General features: G+C 43.4%; 1 protein-coding gene across 5 annotated transcripts in view; it reads left to right on the top strand.

Annotated features, from left to right (window-relative positions):
• The window catches only part of DAPK1 (death associated protein kinase 1), a 192,860-nt gene that overhangs the window by 33,516 nt on the left and 140,903 nt on the right, over positions 1-18,441 (top strand). The gene's annotated exons all lie outside the window — the stretch shown is intronic.

The following is an 18,441-nucleotide window of genomic DNA, read 5'->3' as shown; positions in this document are numbered from 1 at the left end:
CTGGAATGGGGGACTAGGGAAAAGTTGGGAAGAGTACAGACTTGCAGCTATAAGATGAATAAGGTGTGAGGAGCTAATATAAAACATGGTGAATAAGGTATGAGGAGCTAATGTAAAACATGGTGAATAAGGGATGAGGAACTAATGTAAAACATAGTTGCTAACACTGTATTCTATCACCGAAATTTACTAAGAGAGTAAAACCTAAATGTTTTCGCTAAAAAAGAAAAGTAAATAAAAATTATTAGCTTCTGGAAACCACCTGGTGTAAACAGATAAACATATGACACAGGCGCATTCCATTTTTTCTGTGTTCTCTGTGTGTTTCTTGCCCCTGGCAAACTCTGCCGCACACTCTGCTATGGTGAAGGCCCCTGTTCTGAGGTCACCAGGGCTTATGAACTGCACTTCCACTGGCCCCTTTTCTGGGTCTACTTGACCCTGGATCATTGGTCCCTCTGCAGCTTCAAGCAGAAAATAATCAGCATAGAGGAGCTTGTGAACATGTTGTATCACCAGTGTTCTTAGATGTACTTTAGTTTTCAATTCTAGTATTTTACACAAAACTGATCTGTTTTATTCTATACTGAATGACATAAAAATTATAAGCCCAAGTTTTTGAGTGTGGTTTAAAAAAACAACAACCCTGTAATATTTGAAATGTGTCCTTATATGGAATCAGCATTTTATATTATAAATTATAGACACTCAGGATAATTTACAGAGTTCAGTTCATCCTAACTTAGAGTTCTCATGTGTGAAGATCTCCTTTGATGTCAAATATAATGTTCTTTTAAGGTAATACTGTCCATAATTATGATTTTTTTACCTCCAAGAAAGGCTGTAGTCTCTGCCTTAGTTAGTTTAAATATATAGTCCTTCAGAGTTTTATTTCCTTTTCTATCCTAAGAATGTACTTCTAAGTATCTTAGAGATTTTCCAGATCCATTAACTTTCTTTACCAATTCTTTACAAAATGATTAGATAAAATACGTATTGTTTTTAATAATATAGATGATGCTATTGTAAATGTAAATTCAAGGATGGGAAAATTTTTAATTAACCTGATCATTTTTTTTAATGGAGTAACAGTGTTTATTTCATCATCTGGGCGATAATAGTTGTTTTAAATTAAATTTTACTCTGAGAAACTTGATATTGGAAAGTTGAAGTTTTGCTGTGTTCCAGAAGCCCGATTTAAGTAGTGCACCAGTGTCCACTGTTCTGCACCTTGCTGTGTTAGCCACTGGACAGGCTGGGTGCCCAGAGAAACAGTTCTGGGTGTGTGTGGTGTATGTGATGTATATATGTGTAGTGCAGTGGCTATGTTTGTGTGTAGCATGTGTTGTATATAGGAAGTGCTCATGCACATGTGATGTGTGTGTTTGGAATATGTGATATACAGGGTATATGTGGTGTATGTGTATATGTAGAATATGTGATATATCTGGTGAGTGCATGTGTGCATGTGAACTGCTGTACGTGTGTGTATGTAGAGTGAAGTGGAGTCTGTGTGTATGTAGAGTGTGTATGTGTGTGTGTGTTTGTATGTTTTCAGAAGGAGCAGTGGAAAATCCTATAAAGGATGCATTTCTCACGCTGTGCCCCTATGGAGAAGGTTTTCTGGAAGCAGCAGATGGTATGAAATACGCAGCTGTAAAGTTAAAAGAAAAGCATGGTGAGGACCAGATATGTTCTGAAGCCAAAGAAGGCGTATCCTCATAAAATCAATTTGTTAAAACCATAGACCTCAGATAGTGGAGCCTGAGCCACCCAGGAGGTCGAGAGGAGCTGAATGTGCTTCATTCACAAAAGTAGGGGCCGCCAGCTTTTCTGCACAAGCCTAGAAGAATTGCAGCTGTTTTACTGGCCCAGAGTGTTTTGTAAATCAGCAGATGGCTTGAAGAAATCAGTAACTTCCCATTTTTACTTTAAGGTCAGAGGGATTCTAATTAAAGCAAAAGCTACAATCTTAGTGTCATTGTTTAAATAAATTCACCAAGCCTATAGTTATGGAATCTTTTTAGAGGCCATTTTAGATGTTAATTTCCCACAGAAGTATAGTGTGCCAATAATTGAGCTATATAATAATACTAAAGAGTGATTTAGGGATCTGCCTTCTTGGAGCACATATTTTTTTAAAAAAAGTTTTTCCCGCCCTGGCCGGTTGGCTCAGCGGTAGAGCGTCGGCCTAGCGTGCGGAGGACCCGGGTTCGATTCCCGGCCAGGGCACACAGGAGAAGCGCCCATTTGCTTCTCCACCCCTCCGCTGCGCTTTCCTCTCTGTCTCTCTCTTCCCCTCCCGCAGCCAAGGCTCCATTGGAGCAAAGATGGCCCGGGCGCTGGGGATGGCTCTGTGGCCTCTGCCCCAGGCGCTAGAGTGGCTCTGGTCGCAACATGGCGATGCCCAGGATGGGCAGAGCATCGCCCCCTGGTGGGCAGAGCTTCGCCCCATGGTGGGCGTGCCGGGTGGATCCCGGTCGGGCGCATGCGGGAGTCTGTCTGACTGTCTCTCCCTGTTTCCAGCTTCAGAAAAATGAAAAAAAAAAATAAATAAATAAAAAAGTTTTTCCCCCCTAGTTATTAAAAACATTGAATAGGAAGGAAGGAAGGAGGGAGGGAGGGAGGGAGGGAGGGAGGGGAGGGGAGGGAGAGGGAAAGAAAAGAATCCCACCACCCAGAAGAATTAATTTAAATATTAATTTAAATATCCAGCCATTTCCCAACCGTATTTGTAGGTGTCTGTGTTTGTAGGTTTGTGTATATTGGTTTAGTTTGCATATCTGCAATTCATATTGTATGTATAAAGTCTAAGATATTTCCATTCACCTTAAGATTCTATTTTTTTCTTTTCCAAGTGAGATACATAAATATACATATATACAGTGTGTGTGTGTATGTGTGTGTGTGTGTGTTTGGATGCCTTTTATGAAAACTTTTTGTATGTTAAATTGTCTTATAAAAGTAATGAGACTATTGAAACAGTTACTGATGTTTAAGATATATAGTTTTTGCCCTGACTGGTTGGCTCAGCGGTAGATCATCGATCCAGCATGTGGAAGTCCTGGGTTCAATTCCTGACCAGGGCACACAGGAGAAGCACCCATCTGCTTTTCCACCCTTCTGCCTCTCCTTTCTCTCTGTCTCTCTTCGCCTCCCACAGCCAGGGCTCCACTGGAGCAAAGTTGGCCCGGACGCTAAGGATGGCTCCATAGCCTCCTCCTCAGGCGCTAGAATGGCTCCTACTGCAACAGAACAACGCCCCAGATGGGCAGAGCATTGCCCCCTGGTGGGCATGCCAGGTGGATCCCGATTGGGTGCATGTGGGAGTCTGTCTGACTGCCTCCCTGCTTCTATCTTCAGGGAAAAAAAATGTATAGTTTTAAAAATAGATTTAATATTTTATAGTAGTATAGTTTAAGATGCATAGATTATATGTGCTGGTGAAAGCTAAGTATAACCTTTTTTTCTGACTGCTATTAAATCAGTTTAATAAGACAAGTACTTATAGTTGATAATAGGAGTATCAATGTGACCTTAGTAAATAACTCTATTATTATACACATTAAAAAGCCATCAAAAGTTTGCTGCTACCAATTCAATACCAACAAGAGTCCCCAATCTGGAGTGAGGTAAAAGGAGAAATTTTATTCAGATGTAGAATCGGCATACTGGGTAGTACATCCTCTAGTGTAAATCAAAAGTATGCTTCATGAAGACAAAAGGGAGGCCACTTTTTATAAAGTCCCTGCTCTGGCCTTGGCCAGGTAGCTGAGTCAGAGCATTGTCCCGACAGGCCAAGTTTGCAGGTTCATCCCTGGTCAGAGCACATACAAGAGTCAACTAGTGAATGTATGGGTGGGTGGAGCAACAAATCAATATTTCTCTCTCTCCCTCTCTCTCTCTCTCTCTCTCTCTCTCTCTCTCTCAAATCAGTAAATAACAGTTAAATTTTTTTAATAAAAATTAAAAAATGAAGCCCTGGCCCTAGTCCCTGATTGGTCCGCTTTTATGCACATGAGATACTGTGCAATATTGCACAGTCTGCTTGGTCCAAATACCAATCCCTGATTGGTCAGAATTGGGTGTTCTTGTGGTTCTGAAGATGCTCTGGTTGAGCAATAAAGATGCAAATAAGGATATAGCTGTGCAGTTCTGATTGGACAGGGCAGGTCAGGTGTCTACCCATTGGTCAAAATACAGTACCAGGAACTGCTTTGTAAGGGTCCACTCAGACAGCAGGAGCACAGTGAAAGGAGGCTGGCAGCTCAGTCTGCGGCTTTTTCCTGAAATGCAGTGTGCATGAGAGGCCTCCATTAGTAACCACTGCTGGACTCTGGTTATGATTTTGTGCCCAATTAACCATAAAGAGTCCTTTTTGTCAGGTGTATTCCTTATCGGGGTCAACAATACCAAAATTTAGTTGCTCACTTATCTTTCTCTTTCTCATGCTGTGAGCTCTTAGGAGAATCTGTGTCTTAATGATTTTTTAATCCCTCAGGCTGCCATGCGCTTGAGATCTAAAATTGTTGAACTAATGAGAGGTCTTCTCTTTTGGTTAATTTGATTGTGACATACATACCACAGAAATCTGATTCAATTTTCCACGCCTAATCTCACACAGAAATGAAAGTAATCTGAAAGACTCCCCAACTCTATTATCATATTGTACTTTACCACATTTCAATTAAAATAACTCCCAAATTTTCCAAAAGCGATGTTTACTATGTATAAATTATCAAAACTATCTTTAGAAAAGACAAAGTCATGATATCCAAATAGCATACCCTTTTACTAAACATTGAGCATTGGTGGCCTGACCTGTGGCGGCGCAGTGGATAAAGCATTGGTCTGGAAATGCTGAGGTCGCCAGTTCGAAACCCTGGGCTTGCCTGGTCAAGGCACATATGGGAGTTGATGCTTCCTGCTCCTCCCCCCTTCTCTCTCTCTGTCTGTCTCTCTCTACTCTCTCTCTCTCTCCCTCTCTTGCCCTCTCTCTCTTCTTTCTAAAATGAATAAATAAAATAAAAATAATAAAATAAAATTAAACATTGACTATTGATGACTGCTTTTATTCCTTGACCAGCCATTTGGGTAAATGTTTATATATTCCTGTAGTTCACACCCAGCTCAAATATAAGTGGTTCTTCTTCCAAACTTAAAGAATAGTGGAGAAGGACAACGTAAGGTAGTGGAGCAGACTCTGTCCCACTACAAGAAACACATGATTTCAAAAAGTTCCTCAAAACACTCTGGTTAACCATTGGAGAAGTGAAAAAGAGGAAATGTGAGATTTATGTTCAAACTGAAGATAGAAATGACAAGATGTAGAATCTCTCAAGGGTGTATTTACACAAGACGGGACTTATCTTAAGAGAAGTCAGACAGTGTTCATGTTTAGCAGTGCTTTCTGTGGATTAACCCATAAATCATCACAACAATTCGAAGAGGTCAGTGCTGCTATGCCCATTTTGCATATTTGAAAACTGGGTGAGATAAAGGGATTTTGTCCATGATTACCCAGAGACTGGTGGTTAAAGATAGGCCCAAGCATGTCAAACATCCTGGGCCCTGACCTTGTGTTCCACTCACTACTGCAAACATTGCACTTTTGCTGATATTAATCCAGTATGAAGCTACATTCTGCACATAGTCGCCTTACCAGAGCCGCTCTGTGCTTTGTTTTTCTATGCGTGTTAATAGTCTTTTTTGTAAGAGAAATGAATATCAGGTACCTACTATGCTGGTTGATTTACATTCAGTGACTTACTGAAGCCTCATCAGACAGACCCTGAGGGGTAAGAAGACTCATTACCATTTTAAGGATGAACAAACTGTGTTTAGTAGCTAAGTCATCTAAGGACAGATGGCCAACAGAAAGTGAAACCCAAGTCTGTTTAGAAAATACATTTTTATTGGATATACAGTGAAACATGTAGATATTATGTAATAATTATTTTACGGTAATTAAGTACTTAAAATTTGGTATATATTGTATAGAACAAGTTAGAGAATGTTAACATAAAAGAGGTTGTAAGGGTTCATATTTATGTGCAAAATATATAATCTTTGTGATAGTTCTGTTTGTCTAAAACAAATGATCTGATGAAGCATATACTTTATCCCTGAATGGAGAAAAAGGAAGCCTTTACCAAAAACAAAAAACAAACAAATCTCAGTGGCCTCCCTAGTGGGCATGGGGGTGAGACTTTCTCAGTGCTCATTGCCCACAAGTCACTTTTCATATAGACGGTTTCTGTTGCTCGCCAATTAAGTATAACTATCAGTCATTTTGAACTCAATTTCTTTAAAACACACGGTTACTAATAAAAGTTTCCTGGCATAGATAAGTGGATTCTGACATAGTTATTCAAAACAACACAATCAAAGTGCTTCTAAGGATTATATTTTCATTTCACAGAGCTTTCTGCAAATTTGTCATTTGTCCTTATCTGGGGTTTTTCTGCATATGCCTTATTAAGCATTACATTGTTTGGTAGTACAGATTGTGAGCTGGATAAAGTGATATAAAACTTGGAAAAAATGTAAAAGCTTTATTTTTTAAATATCCAGATTAAATATGGTATACTGTAGTCTAGTCTTATGTGTATGGGTTTTGTTTAACATTAGGCTGTAGGTTTAAGAATAGAGGATTTATAAGACCTCATGAGGCCTGAATTGGTGATCGGTCATATTTAAAAACAAATCTGTATTGAGATAATAAAGGTAGAAGTTGTAAATACATAACCCCTTAGAAGGCAGGGTTTTATCCATGAAAGTATTTTGGATAGTTTCAAAAGAGTCATATACAAAAGTAGGCATATAAATAATATTAGCTTACCTTAAAACATTATACAAGTATTATAATTCATTATCCAAACTTTGGAAAATCAGCGGGGGAGGGCACCAGAAACTCCTATCTCAATAAAACCTTTAGCATGATTTTGAGTTATTAAGTGGTTTTTGACAATGAAGCTAAACCATTGAGCTCATTGGATTTTCATTTTTAAATACTGCATGTGTGAGGAGGAGGAAAATGTCATACACATACTCAAGGATGTATAGTACCTGGAATAGATGTGTATACACGAATATACACATATACATGTATAGGTATATATACATACATTTACGCGTACACTTATATCAGAAAATTTACCTAACATTCCTCCCAAAACAATCTGCGCCTTTCTGACAATGAGCATTTTTGCAACGTATGACGTGACTGCAGCATAATCTTTAAGATTTGGGTAGTCCCTGCGGAGGGTGCTGTCCTCCAGGCTCTCATGGGCAAGGTGGGCTGTAAAGCAGGAAGGCTAGATAATGGTGAATTTTAAATGAGGGTTTAAAATGGACATAAAGTTAATTGCCCAACCTGTATCTAAAATGCAGGAAGAAAGTCCTTTTTCTATACGATGAAACTGAAAAATGAAGATTTTGCTCTTCCCCTCCCCACCCCCCAGCCCCAGAAGTGGCCGTACAGCTCTGCTTTCGTGCAGGTAAACGGACTTGATGCACCTTGGAAGTCCGGTCTCAAGCCCCCCTCACCATCAGGGCTACCACGTTACTGATGTGGGCTCTTGCTTTCCAAATTTGCCTTCCTGTCTTGAAGATTGTCAGCTACCCCTGTACTTTTCGTGCAAGGACAGAACTCCTGAAGAGCAGAGGTTGTCAGACCAGCTGCTCAAGTGCTTAACACCTTTTATTCAGAAAAACAGAGGCCTCCAGTAGCCTGGTCTCCTGCTTCTCCCTGACCCTCCTCCCTGATGAGATGTTAGGAAGCGCTTAACTTTAGATAATGGTTCCTGGACCATTAATTATTATTAATAAAACCATCATTTTCAGTAATCTTGACTCCAGCAGTTACTCAGAATGAAGAGATCTTAATGGCTGATTTAATTAAAATATACACAGTACTGGAGCAAGCAAGAGTCTAAGTAAGTTATTTGTTTCTTTCAATTTTAGGTGAATGTGGAATGGTCAGAAAAAAATATGCTAGAAAGCATCAGTCAGAATATTTTGGTTCAAATCCTAGCTTTGCCCCGTTGGTGACCTTGGACAAGAGGTGTCACCTGTAGAAAAAGGGGTTTACCTGATCATCTGATAGCCAAGTGTGAGCCGGTCTACATGGTCCTGTCTGACAGACCCTCTTGCTGCATCCTCAAAAGAAGTGTGCAAGAAAAGGTGGATTTTTTTTCTTTTTTTTTTTGGTGACAAAGATAGAGTCAGAGGGAGGGACAGATAAGGAAAGACAGACAAGAAGGGAGAGAGATGAGATGCATCAGTTCTTTGTTGTGGCACCTTACTTGCTTATTGATTGCTTTCTCATATGTGCCTTGGCCTGGGGGCTACAGCAGACCGAATAACCCCTTGCTCGAGCCAGCAACCTTGGGCTCAAGCTGGTGAACTTTGCTCAAACCACATGAGCCCGCGCTTAAGCTGGCGACCTCAGGGTCTGGAACCTGGGTCCTTCACATCCCAGTCCAAGGCTCTATCCACTGCGCCACCGCCTGGTCAGATGGATTTTTTTTTCTTTAACACATCCTCGGTACTTCCCATGGCAGAGTTGAATAACATAATAAAGACTGTTGGCTGAGAAATTGATTTTCAGTTATTTTAAAATATAGATTTTATGACTATTCAGCTATGGTGAGGCCTGCAGTTCAGCAGAGCACTGCCATTGAAAAGATTGTTACTCACATGATTCCCAAGAGGAGGCGGAACACCACTTCATGGGGGCCCCCATAGGGAAGCAGCTGGGAGGGTCAGGGCAGAGGAAATGAGGAGAACTGGGCAAGAGCCTTTATTGTGGCTTCGCAGGAAGGAATGGGTGTGGCAGGGCAAACAGGTGTAGCATTGGATTGGTTTGAAAGTTTTAGGGGGCTCTGGAACTAAGGTCCGTCTGATACCTGACCCTCCAGTGATTAAGACAGGGGAGTAGTGACCTGTGCACATAAAAGGGGCACTAGCAGGTGAGTTGTTGACTGTCTCTAGGAACTTGCTAGCCTAGGGAGGAGACAGTCCCTTTAGGGTCAGCAAGGCCCAAGTGTCAAAGGGTCAGAATGCAGAAAGGAAAAAGGCATGATTAATACAGACAGTGTGTTGGCTTTGGGTGACAAGATGATGTCCCTTCTTTCTCTTCCCACACTGTCTCCCTGTGTACCTTTCTTCCTTTCTCTTCCCCATTCTCTTTACCTTCCTCTTCATCTCTTTCTTTTCCTCACCCTTTCTTTTATTGGAGGATGCAGATAGGGTTAGAAAAAGGCTGCATTGACTAGAGCCATCTGCATCTCATTTTGCTTTTTAAAATAAAAGATTCACAGAGAGCATTAAAAAACCTTATGATGATGATGATATTATTATGCCAAGAACCATACAACTATCTTAGCCAACCTTTTACTTATGAGCCACTGTCTTTCCTGGGAAAAAATTTCATTCATTTCCTTCTCTAGGAGAGTCCAGTCTAACAGAGCTTTCCATGATGCTGGAAATATTCTGTATCTGCATGATTTCCCTATTCCTGAGTCTGTTCTGCAAAATATAAATAAGCTTGATAACATGAATAAAAGACCTTTGCTCATTGAAAAGTTAGGTTGATTTACATTCTTATTTCTTTAACACTAAATGCTGGAATTCTTTGATTCTACAACAACAACAAAATTTACGGATTTTGAGTTACCTGGCTTACTCAAAGAGTAAAACTTGTCATTGTTCTAATTTGTATATGTTTTCTTTTCTTTTGAGAAGTCATTTTGAGCTGGCATTCCCATATTTGGCTGCCGTCTTGGGGAGCACAGTGTTGACTTTCCTCCTGGGGCACTCTCTTCCCGTGTGTGTTTCCATTTCGGGGTTCTGCTGAGGGCTGCTGTCAATGCCAGCCCTCCATGCAAGGTCGGAAAGAATGCTCCTTTTGGAAACTCACCACCAAGTGTCAATTTAATTTTATGTAATTGGTTGGTTTGGGTTGTACTTAGGGTATTTAAGGATAAGACATCTCTGAAATGAAGACATTCTTGATCCAACCTATACTCTATTCTGTTTCTAAATAGGCATTTCACACAACTTAAATTAGTTTTTCAAATGGGTTAGAGTGAGGAGACATTTCTTATCATAAACAGAACATACTTCAGCAAAATGTTCCTTTCTCTCTCAGAGTTAAATTTCCTTTTAAAATGCCTTACGTTGAGTTGGTTTTTAGATCCTCGGTAACATTGTCGTGCGATGGTACCCACTGACAGTGGGCCCCTGAAAGGGATCAGATGGTGATCATAGTAACAGTTTTCCACATTTTATTGTGGAAATTTGAATTTTGTCAACTGTATAGAAATTTGAATTTTGAAAAATTGAAAATTTTTAACTGCATAGAAAAAAGAAAAAACATTTTTAATGTATGGTGGGTATCCATGTGGCCATGACCTGGCGTCTACAAGTAATGCTTTGCTGTATTTGCTTTATCAGGTATCTGTGCAGATCTCTGCATGCACGTGGCTCCTATCAAGCCATCTTCATTTTTTATGCATTTCAGAGTAAACTGTAGATACCGGTATCTTGCCCCTTAAACACTTCAGTGTGCATATTACTCCTTAGAGTTCATGGTCCTTTTTATGGGTGGTTAAGTTTTATGTAGAATGAAATACATAAATCCTAACATCAGTTTTGATGATCTTTGACAAATGCATACCCCTGTGTAACCCAGACCCCTGTCAAAATGATTCTAGAATGTTAACATCACTCAGTAAGTTCCTTCGTGACCCTTCTTAGTCACTCCCGCCCCCACCCCTCCAAAGAGTGTTCTGACTTTTTTCACAATTTTTTGTTTAACCTGTTCAAGAACTCAGTGTAGATGAAATCATAAATTTGTACTTTTTGTGTAAGACCTCTGTTGCCAATTGTATTAGTTTGTTGTAACAAAGCCCCACAGACTATGAGACTTAACTACAGAAATTTGTTATCCCCCAGTTCTACATGGCACCAGTTCAAAGTGAGATGTAGGCAGGGCCATGTTCCCTCTGAAGTCATTAGAGAAGGTTATATTCCAGGCGTCTACCACGTCCCGGTAGTTCCTTGGTTTGTGACAGCATAACTCCAGTCTTCATATGGCTTTTCCCCTGTTAACGTGTCTCTGTGTCCAAATCTTTCCTCTTTAAAAGGACACCAGTCATACTGGGTTAGGGGCCCCATCCTTCTCTAGTATGACCTCATCTTAAGTAATTACATCTGCAATCATCCTATTTTCAAATGAGGTCCCATGCTGAAGTATTGCTGATTAGGACTTCAACATAGGAATTGGGTAGAGGTGGTAGGAGACAAAATTCAACCCTGAATGCCAACAAGTGATTTTAAGATTTGCCTAGGTTATTTATTACATGTGTAGTTTTCCTTGTTGCCTAGTAGTTTTCCATTGTAGAAGTAAACTACAGTTTGTTCAGCCATTATCCTGTTGCTGAGAACAAGTTTTGGCTATTGTGAATAAAGCTGCTAGGAGTGTTCTTTTTCTTTTCTTTTCTTTTCTTGTCTTGTTTTGTCTTTTGAGCTAGGAAGGGGGAGAGAGAGGGAAGCATCAACTCATTGTGCCATTGATTGCTTCTCCTACGTGTTCTGACCGTGCCCTGACCCAGGGCTCCAACCAGTGATCTCATGGGCTGAGTCAGTGCCCTCAGGGTGGAGCCCTGACCAGGGCTTGAACCGGTACCCCTGGGATCTAGCCAGCAATCTTGATGCCCCGGGGCATTGCTTTATCCACTGCACCCCCAGCCAGGGTACTACTTGGAACATTCTTGAATGATTCTTCTTGCGGACATGTGCTTCTGTTTCACACATACCCAGGTGTGAGATTGCTGGCTCCTCTCCTTCCAGCTCTAACCTACTGGGATCCACTGGTCAATTTCTGGCCTTCAATTTCCACATGTGTGGAATGAAGATTATTAGACTAAATAGATAATCTTTAATAAAATAGCTAAAAATGTCTACATTTTTCTTTTCTTTATTTTTTCTTTTATTAAGTGAGAGGTGGGGAGGCAGAGACAGACTCCCACATGTGCCCCGACCAGGCTTCACCCAGCAAGCCCCCTACCAGGTGATGTTCTCCCTGTCTGGGCTACTGCTCTGTTGCTTGGTAACAGAGCTATTTCAGTGCCTGAGGTGAGGCCATGGAGCCATCCTCAGCACCCAGGACCAACTTGCTTGGACCATTTGAGCCATGGCTGCAGGAGAGGAAGAGAGAGAGAGAGAGAGAGAGAGAAGAGGAGGGGGAGAAGGGAGAAGCAGATGGTCACTTCTCCTCTGTGCCCTGACTGGGAATCAAACCCAGGACTTCCACATGCCAGGCCGACACTCTACCACAAAGCTAACCAGCCAGGGCCTACATTTTTCTAGAATTATAATTATATTTCTATAATTTTAACTGAAAGATGTCAGATTCCATGAACTGGTCACCTCCACAGGAACCCTTGAATATTTGCTGTGAAGACGCGGGGAAAGTGGAAGAGCAGGTGGATCTCATCTTTGCTGGTAAAGGGCTCCAATAGAATGATGGACATTTGGCCACAAATATCTTTTTAAAACATAGAAGACATTCCATAAAATAATGAGAAAGTCAATTTCTACTTAATTACTAGTGAGGAAAGTTCAGCAAACTCGGTAGACCTGTAGGTGATATGTATTTAGTGAGGGGATATGTATTTAGTGAGGGTTAACTGTCAGGAAGATGAAGTACCAGGAAGGGTCAGGCAGCATGCCAAAGTTATCCCCTTTGCCCTTTCCATAAAGGAGTTTAAATGCATTCAAGTCTCTTTGGGATTGAAGCAGTGCTTATTTTAGGACCAAGCAGAGGTTCTTTCCGAGGGGTGTTGGTTGATGACTTGTGTTAGAGACCAGGATGGCAGGGGTCATTGAGCCTTGAACCCAAAGCTCTCTCTTGAATCTAAAGCGGAAATTTAGGGGAGGGCACTTTGGACCAGGGAAAGACTGGAGAGGCCAAAGCGGGCAGGGTATGGTGGTGGGAATTCTTGGCCCAGGTGTGAAGTAAGCACAGGCCCCGAGGAGGGATGAAGATATCCAGAGAAGCCTTAGAAGCAAGCAGAGAGTCAGGCAGGGCCCCCAGGAACCACACAATGTTAGTGCAAGGCCCCATTGAGATTTCCAGACAAGCAGAGGACAATCGGAAGCCCTAGGTCATCTCAGGAACCTGGGACCAAAAACAAGGGTGAAATGTCCCAGCATCCAAAAGCAGCAATATTCAGTAAGTCGAAAGACCAAAAATATGGGATGAAGATGGATCTCGGGGTTGATGTCGAAGCATGTTCCTCTCCAGGCCAGACGACCCCAGCTGGCAGGTAGCCCTAACTACCATCTCCCTGGGAGTGTTGCTGGGACAGAGTCCAAGTAAGAGGCAGCAATTACAAACCACAGATCTGCTTCCTTAACATGGGCAATGTTTTCATGTCCCTTTATTTAAATGCTAAGCCAAGCTCTGTTGGTATCCTTGTAAAGTTAGTGTTGAAATCCTTAAAAGACCCAGTGGCTGAGAGCCTTCGCAGAGGGGAGCTAGGGTGACTATTCAAGTTCTCAGGCCTGTGTCAGCAGCTGAGGAAGGACAGGGAAGCAGGTGAAATCCCCCGAGCTGCAGGGAAAAGGGGGGCAAGGTTCCCAGCATCCTTGGGGGCCGGCCCAGCAGGACATCCCTGCATCCCACCAGGGGGAAGCGATCAGCACCAGAAACTCTTTCAGGGCAGCTCAGGCCCTGATACATCCGCACAGAAGAGCTGTAACAAAACCAGAGGTGTAGCCGCAGAACCCCGAAGGAGGATCTTGAAGATAAGCGTCACCAAGGTGCTGTCCTTTCCCCCGAGCGAGCCCTGCTGCTAGACACGCGAGCCTGGAGCAGATGCAGAGTTTCAGATCCCCCTGTGGGACACGATCGGCAGGGGAATCTAGACGAAGAAGGGCACCCGGATAATCTCAGCTGCCAGTAAGCCCAGGTTTCGTGGACGCAGAGTCTGTGATAACCGAGATCAAGTTCTGAGATGACCAGGAGGCCCGTGTAACTCTCCCATCCCAGCTCCCCCAGCTGAGTGGCTCACTTTTCAGGCTGCTAGTCAGGGAAATGTGACACTGCCTGGGGCCCACACGCTCCTTTGGGACCCAGCAGGGAGCGGGCAGGACAGGCCGGTGCTGGTGGCGCTGCCCAGTGTGGGGACTTGGTTAGATGAGGCGGTCCAGAACACAGCAGCTCTGCCCAGAACCTCAGGGTTTCCCTCCCAGCCCTGCCCTCGGTCCCAGAGAAGAGGAAGGACAGGGTTGTGTCACCTGAGCGGTGACAGGAACACCGCTGTCTGGAAAGCAGCACGTATGCTAGGGGTCATGAAGCTCTCAGCTCAGCAGACTCTTCTCCTCTAGCACCCCAGCAGTAACGGACCCCGGGAACGTCTGTCTCTTTTTGCCAAATACTGAAAAATTGAGATGGCTTTTTTTCAGTATGGTAAAATGTACACTCCATCAAATGTACCACTTTAACGGTTTGGTAGGGTTCATTGCCATGCAGTCCATTCACAGTGTGCAACCATCCCCACCATCCAGCTCCAGAACATTTTCATTTCATCTTCCCCAACGGAAACTCCACCCCCAAAACACTGACGTCACATTCCCAACCCCCTCGCAGCCCCTGGTAACCAACATTCTACTCTCTGTCTCTGAATTTAAGACATTGGGGAAGACTTATTTTGTCCTTGACATTAAGTTCCAGCCAGCCAACTAGGCAGGCAACCAAGCAAAACACTGTTCATCAGACTCTTCATATCCTTTTCCTTGTATTTTCTCTGTGACATAGGGTGAGGTTGGGCGATAGGGAATACATCCACTTGTACCTCAGTAATTACTACACATCAGATTATCCATTTGTGCATCCTTTTTAAATTTATTGATTTTAGAGAGAGAGAGAGACAGGAACATCAATCTGTTCCTGTATGTGCCCTGACTGGGGATCAAGCCAGCAACCTCTGTGTGTATTGGGACAGTGCTCTAACCCACCAACCTATCAGCCAGAACTCAATATTTATTTTTTTTAAAAATATATTCCCGGCCCTGGCCGGTTGGCTCAGTGGTAGAGCGTCGGCCTGGCGTGCAGAGGTCCCGGGTTTGATTCCCGGCCAGGGCACACAGGAGAAGCGCCCATCTGCTTCTCCACCCCTCCTCCTCTCCTTCTTCTCTGTCTCTCTCTTCCCCTCCCGCAGCCAAGGCTCCATTGGAGCAAAGATGGCCCGGAAGCTGGGGATGGCTCCTTGGCCTCTGCCCCAGGCACTAGAGTGGCTCTGGTTGCAACAGAGCGACCCCCCGGAGGGGCAGAGCATCGCCCCCTGGTGGGCAGAGCTTCGCCCCTGGTGGGCGTGCCGGGTGGATCCCGGTCGGGCACATGCGGGAGTCTGTCTGTCTCTCCCCGTTTCCAGCTTCAGAAAAATACAAAAAAATATATATATATTCCCAAGATAAGGGTGATGAGGAGAGGAAGAGGAAGAAAGAAGATGTAACATGTGGTCTGGGCAAAAGGGGACAGGAACATACCGCTAATGTGCCTTCACAGAGCTCTGACAATGGGATAGAAGGAACTAGATTAGGAAACACTGCTGTAAGTTAAGGGAACTCTAAACTTAACATATTAGGGAGCAGCCTCTTTGAGAATAGTTGAGAGCTATATAGCTCCTTCTCACAAAAATGCCCTCAGCCCTAGCGGGATGGTCAGTTGGTTAGAGCGTCATTCCAATAAGTCAAGATTGTGGGTTTGAGCCCTGGTCAGGGAACGTACAAGAATCAACCAATGAATGCATAAGTAAGTGGAACAGCAAATCAATGTTTCTCTCTCCCCCTTCTTCATAAATACAATTTTTAAAACATTTTTCAAAACAAAAGAAAAAAAATGCTCTCAAATAGGCAGTGGCATAGCCACAGTCTCAGCCGACTCACAGACCCCAGGCCAGAAAGCCTATCCCAAGAGGTAAAAAGTAGAATTTTTATATTCCTCTAAGTAGCTTAGTTCATAAAGAGCTACTGATTCATTAAAAATTTCCACTTGGTTTTGCTATCAGTCATCTTTTCAACAAGTACAGAAAGTCAAAGGAGGTTATTCTTGAATGTATTTACACTGGTGCTTTCAGGGGCTCTTGCTGCTATCATTTTTTAAATTATCATTATCCTCATCTTCTGCTCAAGGTGTTTTTTAGCTTACTAGAAATCATTAATTTAAATAATTGCGAAATACTAGAAGAAGCAGTACAAATAAAATGTAATATCAAAAACAATGTCATCTTCCCTTCATCGGGAAAATTCAGTTTAAAGGAAAAAACCCTTTTCCTCTAGACGGTGACTGACCTGGCATGCTCCCTCCAATTCAGTGGGAAGATGGGGTCCAGCCTACCCACTCTGTACACAAAGCCCCCCCCCACTGCCATGGGATTTAGGGGTGCTCACTTAGCTCCCTTGTCAAGAAAGCTCCACGTGGTCCTGTAGTGGGAGCCGGGCCTCCAGGGAGACCTCTGATCTCCATGGCACCCCGGACCCAGCAGCTGTTCTGGGCCTGCTGGGGAGTTTCTCTGGGGGAGCAGCCATCCCCCTCCTCCCGACTTCCTAGGCCACCTCCGCTGGCCATCTGAGAGCACGGGGCCTCTGCTCTTGGCTTCAGCGGATTTTCCAAGAGGTCCTTATAGAGAAACCCAGCTGGTGACAAGTCCTCTGCCCACACACAACCTGCGGTGGGGTTGTAGTGATGGCTCTGTATGGTTCAGCCTAGCCAGCGACATACCGGGAGCCAGGAGAAGCCACGGGCCGGCCTCTCAGAGCTGGCAGCAGAGCAAGTGGGGAGGAGCTGTGTGCTCAGGGCAGCCTCTCTCTCCATTATGACTTTAGGACGTCGGGGCTTACATAACATCCCTTTTTCTCAGCAAAGTTAGTTCCTTATTTCTGAACCTCATGTTCGCAGAAGACCCAGTTCCTGATCTTGCTATCCCACTAGAGCTGCCTGTAATACAGCGCGTTCTTAAGCAGACGTTAAATCAGGAAGCAATTAGGTCAGAACTGAGCCTGATCTTAACCTTTTAAAGCAATGTATCTGTCTTTCCCATTGTCCTCCATTTTCTCTCTCACAGACACAGGGCGAAGATGACCCTGGGTCACCTGGTACTCTTCCCCGGGGAAATATTAGTAAACAAACAAAAAAGGAGCAAATTCTTAAAATTCTAAACCCCAAATTTAAAAAACTAAGCACTAGAAGAACCTTAAAACTTATTTGTTTAAGCACAAATATGTAATCATGCAAGAACACACTATCAAGAAATTACTGGCGAAAAGACTCCCTATCAATGTGATTGAACAATGCTTGGGAAAATTGTTATTTAAAGGAATGGAGGTGGCCACATGCCGCCACTGTGGGAGATCATGTTTTATTCTTCAAAAGACAAATGAGAAAATTAGATACTATAAAGGAAAAAGCAAGAGTGAATGTGGTCATCATAATTACTGCTGAGCAGCAAATGAGAAGTATTTTTTGCATTTTAATGTTTGTCACTGGGACTCATCAGTGATGCAGGACCCAAAACAGGAGAAGGCAATCAATTTGAGGTGGACATTTTATTAACCATAATTTATGTGACTGAGCATGTGTGAGCTGGACATGGCGCTACATGCTTTTTCATGTATCATTTAATCCTTACAACAGCCCTTGCAGTAAACCCAAGTGTTACGTTCATTTTATGGGTGAGGAAACAGGCACAGAGAGGTGACATTCCTTGCCCAAGCTTCCCCTGTTGAGGGTAGCAGGGCTGGGTAAAGTGCCCATGTGTGGGCTTCATACCCACCTTGTATGGAACCTCTCATTCTACTCCCGGTGGTCTTCAGTTTGCCCTCTGTCTCATTGATTTCATCACCATATATTGATGGAAAAGCTCTCATATGCTGGTCAGTATTCTGGCTCCTAGGTGTGCAGCAGTGGACAGAATAGTGTGACTTTCTGACCTTATGGTGCTCTTGTCTTTTGGGGTAAAGATGGTTGGCGGGAGGTGAGGCTATGGTGCTCTCATGCCCAAACCCTGTGAATCGGGCTCAAACACCTTTCAGGGAGGGGAGCTTTGGTCTCTGAGAGGTGAAGCCATGTGCCCAAGGCCAGGGTGCTTAGAACATGGCTCGAGTTTTCCAACCCAGGCCTGTGTGGCTCCATCAGCCCATCACCCCAGGAGGACGAATTGCCTTCTCAAGTTTTTACTTAAGGAGGTGGCAGAATTGCTTTCTCCTTGCCCTTGCTCTCAATGAGGGACCAAGGTGGAAATAACTTGCCCCTGCCTGGCTGGAATGGGGTTAAGTCACGGAGGCCTGCGAGCCTCCTTCTGAGCTGCTGTCAGTCGAGCCAACGCAGTGCGGGGCAGGGTGCAAAGAGCTTCTCTGAGCCTGGTCGAGGAG

The sequence above is a fragment of the Saccopteryx leptura genome, chromosome 2, assembly GCF_036850995.1.
Source record: "Saccopteryx leptura isolate mSacLep1 chromosome 2, mSacLep1_pri_phased_curated, whole genome shotgun sequence".
NCBI classification, from domain to species: Eukaryota; Metazoa; Chordata; class Mammalia; order Chiroptera; family Emballonuridae; genus Saccopteryx; species Saccopteryx leptura.
The sequence above is the reverse complement of the archived record's forward strand: the minus strand, read 5'-3'. Positions and strand labels throughout refer to the sequence as shown.